The sequence below is a fragment of the Limulus polyphemus genome, unplaced genomic scaffold, assembly GCF_000517525.1.
Source record: "Limulus polyphemus unplaced genomic scaffold, Limulus_polyphemus-2.1.2 Scaffold721, whole genome shotgun sequence".
NCBI classification, from domain to species: Eukaryota; Metazoa; Arthropoda; class Merostomata; order Xiphosura; family Limulidae; genus Limulus; species Limulus polyphemus.
This window is the reverse complement of record NW_013666331.1, coordinates 117,605-130,564: the sequence shown is the minus strand read 5'-3', so window position 1 is coordinate 130,564 and position 12,960 is coordinate 117,605. Positions and strand designations below refer to the sequence as shown.

At 33.8% G+C, this 12,960-nt stretch overlaps 1 protein-coding gene across 1 annotated transcript in view; it reads left to right on the top strand.

Moving 5' to 3' along the window:
• Nucleotides 1–2,435: 2,435 nt before the first annotated feature.
• The window catches only part of LOC106460166 (dystroglycan-like), a 50,440-nt gene continuing 39,915 nt past the window's right edge, over nucleotides 2,436–12,960 (top strand). Inside the window, exon 1 of the mRNA XM_013919852.2 lies at nucleotides 2,436–2,588. The gene's annotated coding sequence lies outside the window, so the exon portion shown is untranslated. The remainder of the gene's footprint in view (nucleotides 2,589–12,960) is intronic.

Here is a 12,960-nt window from a genome sequence, read left to right as displayed (position 1 = left end):
GTAGCTTTGTGCATAATTAAAAACAAAACAAACAATACTACTGGTGTTGTAGGTTTTATACAGTGGTTGATAATACTACTGGTGTTGTAGGTTTTATATAGTGATTGGGAATACTACTGGTGTTGTAGGTTTTATACGGCGGATGGTAATACTATTGGTGTTAATAGTAATACTAGTACCAGTAATACTACTGGTGTTGTAGGTTTTATACAGTGATTGGTAATACTACTGGTGTTGTAGGTTTTATACGGCGGTTGGTAATACTACTGGTGTTGTAGGTTTTATACGGCGGTTGGTAATACTACTGATGTTGTAGGTTTTATACGGCGGTTGGTAATACTACTGGTGTTGCAGGTTTTATACAGTGGTTGGTAATTCTACTAGTGTTGTACGTTTTATACAGTAGTTGGTAATACTACTGGTGTCGTAGGTTTAATACAATGGTTGGTAATTCTATTGGTGTTGTAGGTTTTATACGGCGGTTGGTAATACTACTGGTGTCGTAGATTTAATACAATGGTTGGTAATTCTATTGGTGTTGTAGGTTTTATACGGCGGTTGGTAATACTACTGGTGTTGCAGGTTTTATACAGTGATTGGTAATACTATTGGTTTTGTAGGTTTTATACAGTAGTTGGTAATTCTATTGGTGTTGTACGTTTTAGCATTTTAGTGTTATTTTATTCGACTGCAGAGCCTTCTAGTGGTTGATTCAATGTAGTGGTTGCAACTCGGGCACGTGAACTTATATACCACCAGCGAGATAGTCAATGGATGTTGTTTGTCTTTAAAGTTGAAGACCTTTTAGCCTAGACACCGTTTTCAACATGATGCGTTTTAACTGGACTTGTAGACTTAGCTGTTTGGTAATTTTCTTCTTAATCATTTATGAAAATCAGCTCTTAGCCAGAAGATGAGAGAACTGCCACTACATCTTCAATTACGAAAATGTCAAGAAATAATAGAACATAAACTTTGATCGTTGGATATGAGATGGACTAACATCTGATAGATCGGGAGCACAACTATAAACGTTATCATACACTTTAAATAGTCATCTTTATATGAAATATTTAATTTAGATATTGTATTCAAGGTAACTACATATAAGTCGTATAAACTGCTCCTTACTAATTGTGGTATTCTCTGCATATGGGTGAAAAAAAAATTCAAACCTCATAACATACTATGGAATATAATATTTCATCCATACAGATGTTAGAATGAGCATGTTCTTTGACTTCAGTATTTTTTATTCTCAAGAGTACAGATCAGATCTTTAAATTTATGTTTTTTTAAGATAACAAACGTCAATCATACATAGATTATACTTAAGGGTTTGAAAAAATGGTTTGTTTTGAATTTCGCGCAAAGCTACACGAGGGCTATCTGTGATAGCCGTCCCTAATTTACCAGTGAAAGATTACAGTGAAGGCATCTAGTCACCATTACCCACCGCCAACTCTTGGGCTACTCTTTTACCAACTTTAATTTTAATCGATTGGTCAAATATTACAGTTTTTAGAGATAAATTAAGTTAATGATTTCTTGTCCCTCTGAGAGCTTTTCAAGAGACTTTTTGAGTTTATCAAATTGTGTGTGTGATAAAGATCAAATTATTTTGCTTATTTTTTATTTGTTTTTATATTCGCACAAAGATAGTAAAGAGATATCTGCGTTAGCCGTATCTAATATTGAACTGATAGATGAGAGAAAAAGCAGCTAGTCAGGAGTACCCACCGTCAACTCTTAAGCTGTTCTTGTCTGGTCGAATAGTGATATTTGACCATCTCCACCACGGCCTCAAAGTGCGGAGCGCGAATTTATTTATCTATTTTTAGCAAGCCAGGTTCGAATCGTTGTGATACCAATTAATATTAGCACTTTAAGCTGTGGGCTTTAGGAGTGCTAGTCAATCTCTTAAGGCAGGATGGTGGGTGGTATGGTGCTGCTGACTGGCTACCATCCTTCTAATCAGTAGTTCATAATTAGGGACGGCGGCAGGTATCTTTGATAGGTTTTCTATTAAAACAAAATTGTAAGATGGAGTCTTTTCTGCTATTCACTGCCAGTAGTCAGTTTTGTTGTATATCTATGGTAACGTTTTATTCTAATCAGTTTGCCTGATGATGGTATGCTAACTCAGTGAACCGTAGCAAATAAATTTATTTTCTCTTATATATCTGAATTTTAGCCGTGGTTAAAGCAACTATTTATACAAACGGAGTAAACGCTATAACACATAAAAAATAGTTAGCTTATGTTGTAAAAACTAAACTAATTATCAATTTGTATCTAGCTTTGAAATAGTACACATGGAAACAAAGGTTTGAAAGCTATAACAGCATAGGTATACCCCAAAGAAACACAGTAGACTCGACCATAGCGATCACGTGACTGCCGTGCGTTCTCGTCGACGTTCAAAGTACCATAGTTAGGTTAATCCTGTAAGGCCGTAGAGGTAGACGGTGTTGGGGATATCTGTCTTCCTCGTGTTATACTTCTTTTTGTTCAATACAGGGTTAGGACGCCTAGAAGACAACGAACTTTTGTAAGGAAGTCGGCGGTTTAGTTACCTATAGTATAAGGTATGAGGATGTTTTATATTTCTTCTATTTATTTGCTTGGTTTAGACAGTAAAAATCATAAGTTGAAATAATTAATCGTTTAACATAATTAGTACTAGAGTTGACTCACTACTGATCATTTACAGTGTACTAGTATTACTATTAGTATTACTAAGCCTAAACTTGAGTTTAACTTGGAAGATTAAACAATTATATACTCGGATGGTACTGCTACTAGTAGTACTACTATTGGTACTATCTGAGATTATAGTGTACAATACGAATTAGAAAACGTAGTAAGAAAACACAACAGAAGTAATTTTCTGTAAAGCCTGCCACAATCTATTGATGCTAGAACTAGAATTTAGAGATAGGATAGATCTTTAATTCATTCTGCACATTTTTTTTCTCATTTATTCCTTATTGGTATTATTTTAGTTTGTATAATTTGCTAATTGGAAATGAGGTCTACAGTATGATAATATTAGCCAGTGTGTGATTTTTAACACTATTTTGTAAATCTGTGTTTGCCACACACACGCACTAGTGACGTTCTTGCTACACAACTTTAATACATCTAGGGTTTTTATTTGAATAGTACTGTAAATTTCAATGTTACACATTCACCAATCAGGTTATGCAAGATTGTTTTTTCAACTTCGTGCATAAATTAAAGCTGCCTATACATTAATGGTATCAACACATATTATGAAAGCTGAAACCATGGAACATTGCCATGTTGACCTAGTTAAACGTGGTCTCCTTTTACTTTTGATGTTGATTTGAACTGCAAGCACCTATAAAGGAATGTGACTAGAGGTACAGCAGGCGCGCGTAGGCTCTAGAAGTTAGAACTTTCTGGTGTCTTGTCGAAAGATATTAAAGTTAAATGGCACTTATTAACAGTATAGTTTTGGAAGGTTATTACTTTGTGTTTATTACATAAAATTTACGAAAACCAGTTTAGTATTATTTGTTTACTACTGGAAACGGCTGTTTTGGAGTTTTTGGTTCCCTTTTTCAGTTCACAAACAAAAGAAATGGGAGATGTTGGCCATAACGTATCCAGTGTCCTAGCTTCCACCCCTTCCGATAAATTCAGATTTGTATGATAGTTTGATACTGAGTATAATCATATACAGACCCGTGCGCAAAATGTTTCAAAGGGTGGTTCTAATTTGTGAAATCGAAAGCCAACACATATTATGTGAAGTACAATCAGCATGCAAAGGATGTTGTTGCTACGGGGGGTCTGTGGGCATGGCCCCCAGAAAACTTGTAAATAATAGGTGCTATGAGATTAAATCTGGAACCAGTTTTGGATCTATTCTGCTTCGTGCACCGCGTTGAAATATAAAAGAAATATATATTTTTGAATGTAGTTTTTCATGCTGATTTCGGAAATATAAATTAAAATTTGGAGAAATGAAAGAAATATATGTATTTTTTATTTTGCGTACAAAACAAAGGAAGTACTTTTAGCATTACATGTATATCTATGTCTTTAAATGACTTACAGAACATCAAGACAATACAAAGTATCTAGTTACAATGTAACAAATTCAATATGAGAATTCAGAAATATTCTTAAATATTTACTTGAAGAGATAATTTTCGTGCATATGACGCCAAACGAATTTGTTACGTCTCTTAACCACATTCCAAGTACTTTCAAATTGTTGAAGTGGAAGAAATGGGAAAATATTTTCTTTTTTTATTTAAATATTCATGTAATTATTTACTAATTCGTCTAACTTTATCTAACCTCACATAAACTGACCTAACCTAGCAAAATAAAAAATATTTCTTTTCATTTCTCCAAATTTTAATTTATATTTCTGAAACCAGCATTAAAAACTACATCCAAAAATATATATTATTTTCTATTTGAACGCGGTGCATGAAACAGGATCCGCAATTTTGGGTGACATGTAGCTTAAACAATCGTATGGCTGTTCACTGTTCACATAAAATCCACAAACATCCAATGGAAAGTCGAATCTTCATTCTACTATAACATTGCAAGGGGAGCTAGATTTAAGTTTCCATAAATATGTATGTTTAATATAATAAAGTCCTGTACTATCTACATGCAGAGTAGTTATTAATTGTTAGATTATATTACTAATTTAAACAACTCTGTACAACAATAGTATATTAACTATTTCAATCATTGACTATCATATACATACATGTATGCACTACTGAAATAACATGTTAGTATTCTCCATTCTTTTGGAGTGATTCTCCATAAATAACTTGCATACAGTTTCAGTGTTGATAGGATTGTCATAATTATGTATTAAAGCTAGAGCACTCGGTCTTTCTTCGGTTTGTGTTCACCTCGGGTAATTGAATCAAACTGTGTGGACTTTGACGAAAAAGAGACAATTATTTAAAGATCTGGACACAACTGTCATAACCAACAGTGTATCGAACATTTGTATATACGTTTGGATTTGTTTAATATATTATTTTAAAACAAATAGACAGTGCTGCTGTTTGTTTATTGTTGAAATTTATCACCAACAAGGCACCAACACCTAATTGTAAAGAATCCAGCCAACGAAACCTGACATTAGCAATACGGCTTCCAATTACAAAGTGTCGACAGAAGCCATTGCATGTGACTATTTCAAGCCAAAAAATGCTAATACTTCATGAGAAGAATGTGGACGATGTAGAAAACGTTAAATACCATAAGCAATTGCGCTATAACTCTATAAACATATTTTTTTACATCACAAAAATGTGGGGTTTGGCGAAACCTCCTCTAACTCCCCCTGCATACGTGCATGATATATATAATAGTACAAACGACCCAGTTGATACACAAAAATAAACATTGTAGGTCTGCAATTATATGATGGGCATTAAAAATATACACCTATAAAATGTTTTCTTAATTTTATTTTAGATTATATGACTTGCTATACGGGGAGCAGATTAGAAATTTCTTACGGGTATTTGTTGATAATCTGTTGATCGTAAATTGTAAAAGGTGATTTTTTTATAAAATTAATTCGATTTCAAGCTTCGTACAGATAATAACGTTCGTGACGATTTTTTTGTATTGTTTTTCTTCCTTAATTTTTAGATATTTTATATTTTTTCATTACTCAAGTTTTATTGTGACAACCGGTATTGTTAACGTGATTTATCGAAGTTATTGTAAAGATGCGAGTTTCGCCCTGGCTTAAGTGTAACACTAATAGTAATATTTGTGTTGGTTTCCAGTAAGGAATAGTTATCCTTCTAATTATGTGGACTGTCTGTCATCTTATTTAAACGCCTGTACAATTTTGTTCGTTTTACAGACTTTGAGCACTGACCTCGTGCTTCTTTTGAACTAATTTCTGGAAAGTTTAATAAATTCGGAATTATAAACAGTTCCCGACTGTTTGACCAAGATAACTTTAATCATTTTCAGAGTAATTAAGTAATTATAATAGAATGCAGCGCACAATATAACCAAAAATAAAGTTTTGTAATTATAAGTTAAACATTGCAGTTTTATGTTTCAAGGCAAGAACTGATTTCAGCTAAGTCTTACTATTTTAACGTGTGAAATTTGGACTTCACGTTCTTTCATATTGACTGTTTGTTCGTGTAACCTATATTGTGTGAGAATCTAAGCAAGCCTTTTCACGTTATCAGCCAACTATTTTTTCAAATAATATTATGTACTTGTAATAGGAAAATAAAATTTATAACTGGGCGTGAGAGCTCAGTACAATTAGGAACTGTAACGTCGAAGTTGTGTGATAATTTCAAGTTGTTTAATATTATTATACAGGTGACATGCTAACGCCTTAAAAAAACGTCATTTTCACAAATTGTTTCAAAATTGTTCAGTGATCAATCTCAAATGAATTTTTAGATTATGGGATAGTTACGTGTCCCTATTATTAAAAGGTGAGCCTTGCGGCAATTTGTTAAGGCTCTTTAGATTTTTTTGTCACTGGTTTTGTGGTGCGTGTCTCAAATACGTGCAATAATCATGCTCATCCAAAGAGAGATGTAAAAGAATACTGTAACTTGCAAGGTGTTAGACTGATGAATGGAAGGTACTGTTTCGTTGAAATTGCTGTCGCTAATTGCCAAAACGTTTTACAGATTTGTCGCGGTCTAATGAGTAATGACCAAAGAAAACTTGATTGTAAAGGCTTCACAGAAAGATAACTTGTCAGCAACCATCTAACACTTTCAAAAACTTTCGATGTTTATTGAATAGTTTAATAAATTCCAAAACTAGCACAAGGTTATGCATTTTACGTAAATTACTAGACTTTGAACTTTAGTTTCCAGATGTGCATAGTTTTTATTTAACGGGGTTGGTAACCAATAAACACCAAGGACAGACAGCGTCGACTTCTGTGACCTGAATAATCGTAATTGGGTTTAGTTATCAGTAATAACGGAAAACAAAATTGTTTGGGGCTATAGGCACGGTTTCATTCTCATGACCTTGGGACTTTCTCAAGAAGTGTGTTTACTTCATGGAGAGGTTTGGAGTTTTAGATTTATATCAATTTGCAACTCAGCTATCGGTAAATTTACAAAACTATATTGTAAGAAAATGTCCGTGGAAACGGAAAAAAGACTGATATGCTGAAGAAGGTTAACACCATTGGAGTTGGACTAGCAGCGCCACCTGTAAGTTAATGAGATCGACTTTATGATGTTTTCTAAGGAAATGGTTTGCAACATTCACTTTTTTAATGTATTAGAATAAAGAAGTTTGGTAAGTATGGGTGTTACAGTCACAAAACAAGGCATAGCTTCAGCTTAACTCCATTATTCTGATTCATGCTTAATATTTTAAACCATGGACTAGATGCTACTTTTCAACCCAAGTAGACATCTTCTTTTAAATTTGTTTTTATTATTATTAGTGATACACAAACTAAATCTGTAAGTGAAACAATATAAAATTTGTTTATAGCAGGCCAAATATATATTGAGTGTTACGTATTAGAATTTCAAATGGTCTGAAATTGAGTTTACTGATAATTTAAACTTAGTAGTTAAAATGTACTTTGGATTTAGTATTTAAATATATGCCGATATATCTCTAATTTATAATATTTGCCAACAAGATTGATACAGTTTTCTTTTTTAACACAAATATATTTTAATATACAAACAACAATACAATTTACAATAACAGTTATTACAAATAGTTATTACAAACAGTTATTACAAACAATGATTTATAAACAAAAGTTTCACAAACTTACAAGCAATATAAAGTCTTCTTTCTAGTCTGGAACTTCTTCGATATCTTATTGAGGGCTCACGATGAGCGAGTTAATTACGAGTTGACGTAGGTATAATTTACTTCACAGGGAACTAGCTAGCTTTGTCCTTCGTTATTTACCAGCCACACACACAGTTTTCCACCATGACTTTATGTAATGTTTTCGTAAAATACTAATGACAGATGAGAATCCACTGAAGTTAAATGACTTCGAACTTTGTAAATGCTCCTGGTCAAATATCTGAAGTTTCGATTGGTAAGCGTTATAACAATCACAGTTACAGCTTCCGAAGTTTTATATCACCCTGATTATAGCGAACTAATAGTAGATACTCTCTTTTTGGCGCATCGCGTTGGTTATATTTAAAGCCGTGTGGAGGCATTCTAGAAAATTCAGATTACGTAACAATACTGAACTACATTTAAGGGCTTACGTACATATATATATATATATATATATATTGTTCATTCTTACTCTCGAGAATCTTCTACAACTTTGGAGAATAAGCGGGAGTTTCGCAATACATATTTAACACTATAAGCTACGCATGTTTTAAAATATAAACTTAATCTAAACAAACGTTGCTATTAAAATAAATATATAATAATAAATTCGTTACATGAGTTTTAAAACAAATCGAAAATGTTTCAGCCTCTCACTATCTCTTTTGTTTTCATTACAAGAAATCAGTAGTTAAAAAGAATCGTTTTGTTTTGTTTGAAAAGGGTAATTTCGGGTAGAGATAGCGGGATTGTAGGGAGATTATTTTTTATTTTGTTCGTTGTTTAATTGATGATACACTATGCGTATCAACAAAAGCTGTAGTTAAAAAGCTGATCATAATGAGAAATATCATGTGATGGTTACATTTTATATTTGCTCTGAGTACGAGTAACCCCAGTAGTAAGTTGTTAGCATTGTTTACCTGAGTTGTTGGCCCACCCGCTGTGAGTGGTATGTGTCTGTAGAGGGGTTTGGAAAACGAACCGTTGGGGGTGCTCTTCATACAATCATTCTCTGAAACGTAGCACAAAAGAACAGGAAATTTGTGTCTATAAAACTGTAGTACAAAGAAACGCGAGTTCTGTACAAGTAAAGTTTGGAGCTGTTATTTTTAGAATGGATATATTTGTACTCTTTTTTTTTGTTGTTGTTGTTGTTGTTGTTCTCTATAATACCATTAATAGCTGGTAGTTAGAAAGGTTAATGTTTTATATTCCCTTAGTTTTGAAAAACATGTTATTAATGTCATATGGTGCAATTCTGCCCCTTTTCGTTTGATAAATAATTTATTGGAATCCCAAAAAGTACAGGTTAGAAACGGGGGGGGGGGGTACTTTCGACTCGATGTTGCTTTGTGTTCTAAGAACTAATGAGTGAAAGCAAAGGAGAATGTTAGCGTTCAGGTATCTCTAATATAGTGTAGGAATCAGTCGACTAGATTATAATGGCGTTAAGCTAAATAACTGATTATTTAGTGTCATTGTTTATTATTATTACTATGATTAATAAGTGCCTGTGAATAAATTATATCTCGTTGTTTTAATAAGTACAATCTCCATGTTAAATCCCATCAAGTATTTAATTTTTTGTGTGCGACAAAAATTTGATTTCACTTGGTTTCTCCAAGTCTATCGCTAACGTTAGAATTAGTTGTACATACGCATATAGTAAGTTTTCTTGTCATAAGGCAGAGGGAACGCTTTTCCCACTTAATGTTTATTTCACATTTGAGGGTTTCATTTTCAGATGATAATGTTTGATGTAAAAAAGCTGGGTACCCTTAAAACAGAACCATCCTAGACATGCTTACAGAACATGGTGGCTAATACACCCATACCATGTTTATAAACGTACAGCCCCATCGGCTTTCGAATACCCCGGGCCATATTAGCCCTCCCTCCCTGATAAGTCTGAAAGAAAATTCCCAATGCAGTAACAGATTTGAGGTCATGCGGAACAAATTCATCACAACACTGACCTTCGTTGTGCATGAGAGAACTTGTGACTCAATGGACGCCTGTTATGTTTACAGCTTTGGAAAGAAGATATTATGGCCACTCATTTACGATTAGTAATAACTTACGATCAAAGCAAACTACGTACTTAGGACGAAACTAAAATGCAATGCTATGGCGTGAAATATTCAATATGATAAACTTTATACCTTAATTGGAGAAACTGTGGAATCTCTTGAAATAAATAAATTATTTATTTCACGCCATAGCATTGCATTTTAGTTTCGTCCTAAGTACGTAGTTTGCTTTGATCGTAAGTTATTACTAATCGTAAATGAGTGGCCACAATATCTTCTTTCCAAAGCTGTAAACATAACAGGCGTCCATTGAGTCACAAGTTCTCTCCTGCACAACATATACACTTGGAATTTTTGTAACATTATACACTACACCGTGCTGTTTTTATGTAGTTTCAACGATTGCCGGTAAGTGTGGAATCCTCTATCGTGAAGCGCGAAACAACGTCTTTATTGCATCTTTTTGAAAAATCTTCCTACCGCTTGACGAAGATGCCAAGTTATATGTTTTATATTTAACTTTGTTTGTATTAAAAAGTACTTACCTAAATATTTTAATGAAATAATTGATAGATTAAAGTGTGTGTTGTTTATGAGTGAGATAGGAAACGTTGTATTTGTGCTCCAAGTTGTGTTTAATACGTAGTTGCTTTTCCCTTCAGGTTTAAAAACCAAAATTGGCTTAAAAACAAATAATAAAAAAACTTCTGTTTTTATTAGACATGTATGATCTAGCCGAACAGGACTTCTTATTATCTCCAGTTTATAAAGTATTACACCTTTATTTTTTCCCCCTTCTTATTTGATTAAAACTAGTATGTATCATGTCTGCCAACCAAGACTATGATGCCTCAATAATTGGGAGGGTAAATTGGGTGTGGCCATCTTAAATTGAACGTCTGGTCCTGGTCTGGCAGCAGTGAAGTGGGTGGAGCAAGTATTTTTTTTTAATCTCGAAAGATATCGAACTTTTACTTTTGATAAAACAAAGTGTTGTAGAAAGGGCATTGTGCAAGAATACCCCTCCCCCCTGGGTTTTATACCCAAACACTTAGGACGGATTATTCGTCTTGTTATAAAAGTGAGTGTAAGGCAAACAAGTGGTTTTGATAATGCATTTTTGTGGCAAAATGGTAAGGTTTAGCCAGTTGTTACGTCTCCTCTGCTGACGCAACACAGTAAATAAAACGGCATATGTTGTTTTAAGCTGACATTGCGACAGTCATATTCGAAGAAACACGGGAAATTCACTGCAAGAGAGTAAGTGAAGGCAGCCCGTAAAATAACACATTGGAAATTTCAACTGCTTTGTTTGTTTTGTCAAATGGGTATGTTTAGTGCTAGTTAAGTTTACGCATCTTACACATAATTGAAGTTATCGTTATAAGTATGATTCCCTCAACTGTAACCGTCTCACTTATATCACGGTTCACCTTAATCTGAACTCAAATTTGAGTACCGGTACTCACTACACACCACGTATGGTTTCAGTGTAGAGTAAGTTCGTTTGGTAAATGAAGTTAGTCTCTGCACCAGGTTCAATAGGTCATTAAAGAACTAAACTATGGACATCCCATGAGAAACATACAATTTTGTTATATTGCTTGTAATTTCAGTAAAACAGCTGTAAAACTGAACTTGCTGTATTGTAAAAGATCTTTTTTTCCTCTGTTGACGTTTTTGTTTGTTTTGTGAAGCTAAATAAAACCATATTAATGTATAGCCTAATTGAATGTCTTTAATAAAGGATTTTTTTTTGGGGGGGGTCTTAATTGCCCTATGGACTCCCCGACTAAGAGGAAAAGAAAAAAGTTAGAAATTATTTCACTGAAAAATGTTTGAAATTACCTCTATGACAACAGCGATTTTTTAAGTAGTTTCATATAAACCTGTTTGAAATTTGTCATTAATTTATTCTTACGGCTTGTTTCATAAATATTTGTTCTGCGGTTTAACACCACTAGAGAGAGCTCTGCGGCAACTCAATTGAAAACTAAGAAAACTTTTACTGTTATGATGATATTTGGTTGAACTCCAATCGAACAATGGATGTGGTTTTTATTTAGCAGTTTAGTTAATAAACTTAAACAGTGTTTAACACGTTACCCACTGCAGTTTTGACAGCATGATACGTAAATATTACTTTTTGTATAAATATGACCTAAATCTTACACACAGGATATACAAGAGGTTACACCTTCATTCTTTCTTTCTAATAATTGGCATTCCGCCCAAAGTGAACAGAACTATTCGCGTGTGGTTGTCATTTGACGATTGTTCATGACGCAGTTGTTAAATAAAGAAATACTCTCTTGTTACCACGCCTAATCCGTGTTAGGCCTAACAACATTGTTTTTGTTTTTTTACCACTCTTCTTCATTCTAAGCCAGTTTCTTAACACATAAATGAGGATGGTAAGCTTACAGTTTTCCGTTTTACTTTTCTCATATAACTAATTAATGTTTGGATAACCTTTTTTTTTAAACTACCGATTATATCTTCGTATTGTTACGTCTCCGTTTGTTAATTAACTTTCCGTAACTTCGTTCCGACGAAACTTTAGCGACACAAGTCATTACTTAATAAAACTGGTTTATTCTTTCTGAATATAACTTCACGATACACTTGATTTCAACATTCGCGCTAAAACAAACGCGAATGTCGAACGTTAACTTCAACAATACTTTCTCACTGCAGATCAATTACTCACTACCTACAGACACATTGTTGTCACGTCACGTTGTCACCCTCTTAAATACACCAGCCTACCCTATATCTAGTAATCTCCCGACAATTCCCGAAGGTTCGAGAGAACGAGTCACGTGACCTCGCTGACGCAACACTGTCCCCTCCTTAGTATTGTTCGTCCCGAACAATAACCACTTACAATAAACCAATAACAATTAACAATAACTTAATTAAATGTACAGAATTACAAACACAAAATTACAATTCAATAAAGTCTCTTAATTTTACGGGACGTATCTTCCGTACTGGTCTCCGTCTTGTTGGCTTCTGCTTCACGTGGGGTTCATCTGCTTCATCAGGAAATGTCCTATCTTCGGTAACAGTCACATCAGTGACTTAGCTGTTGGGA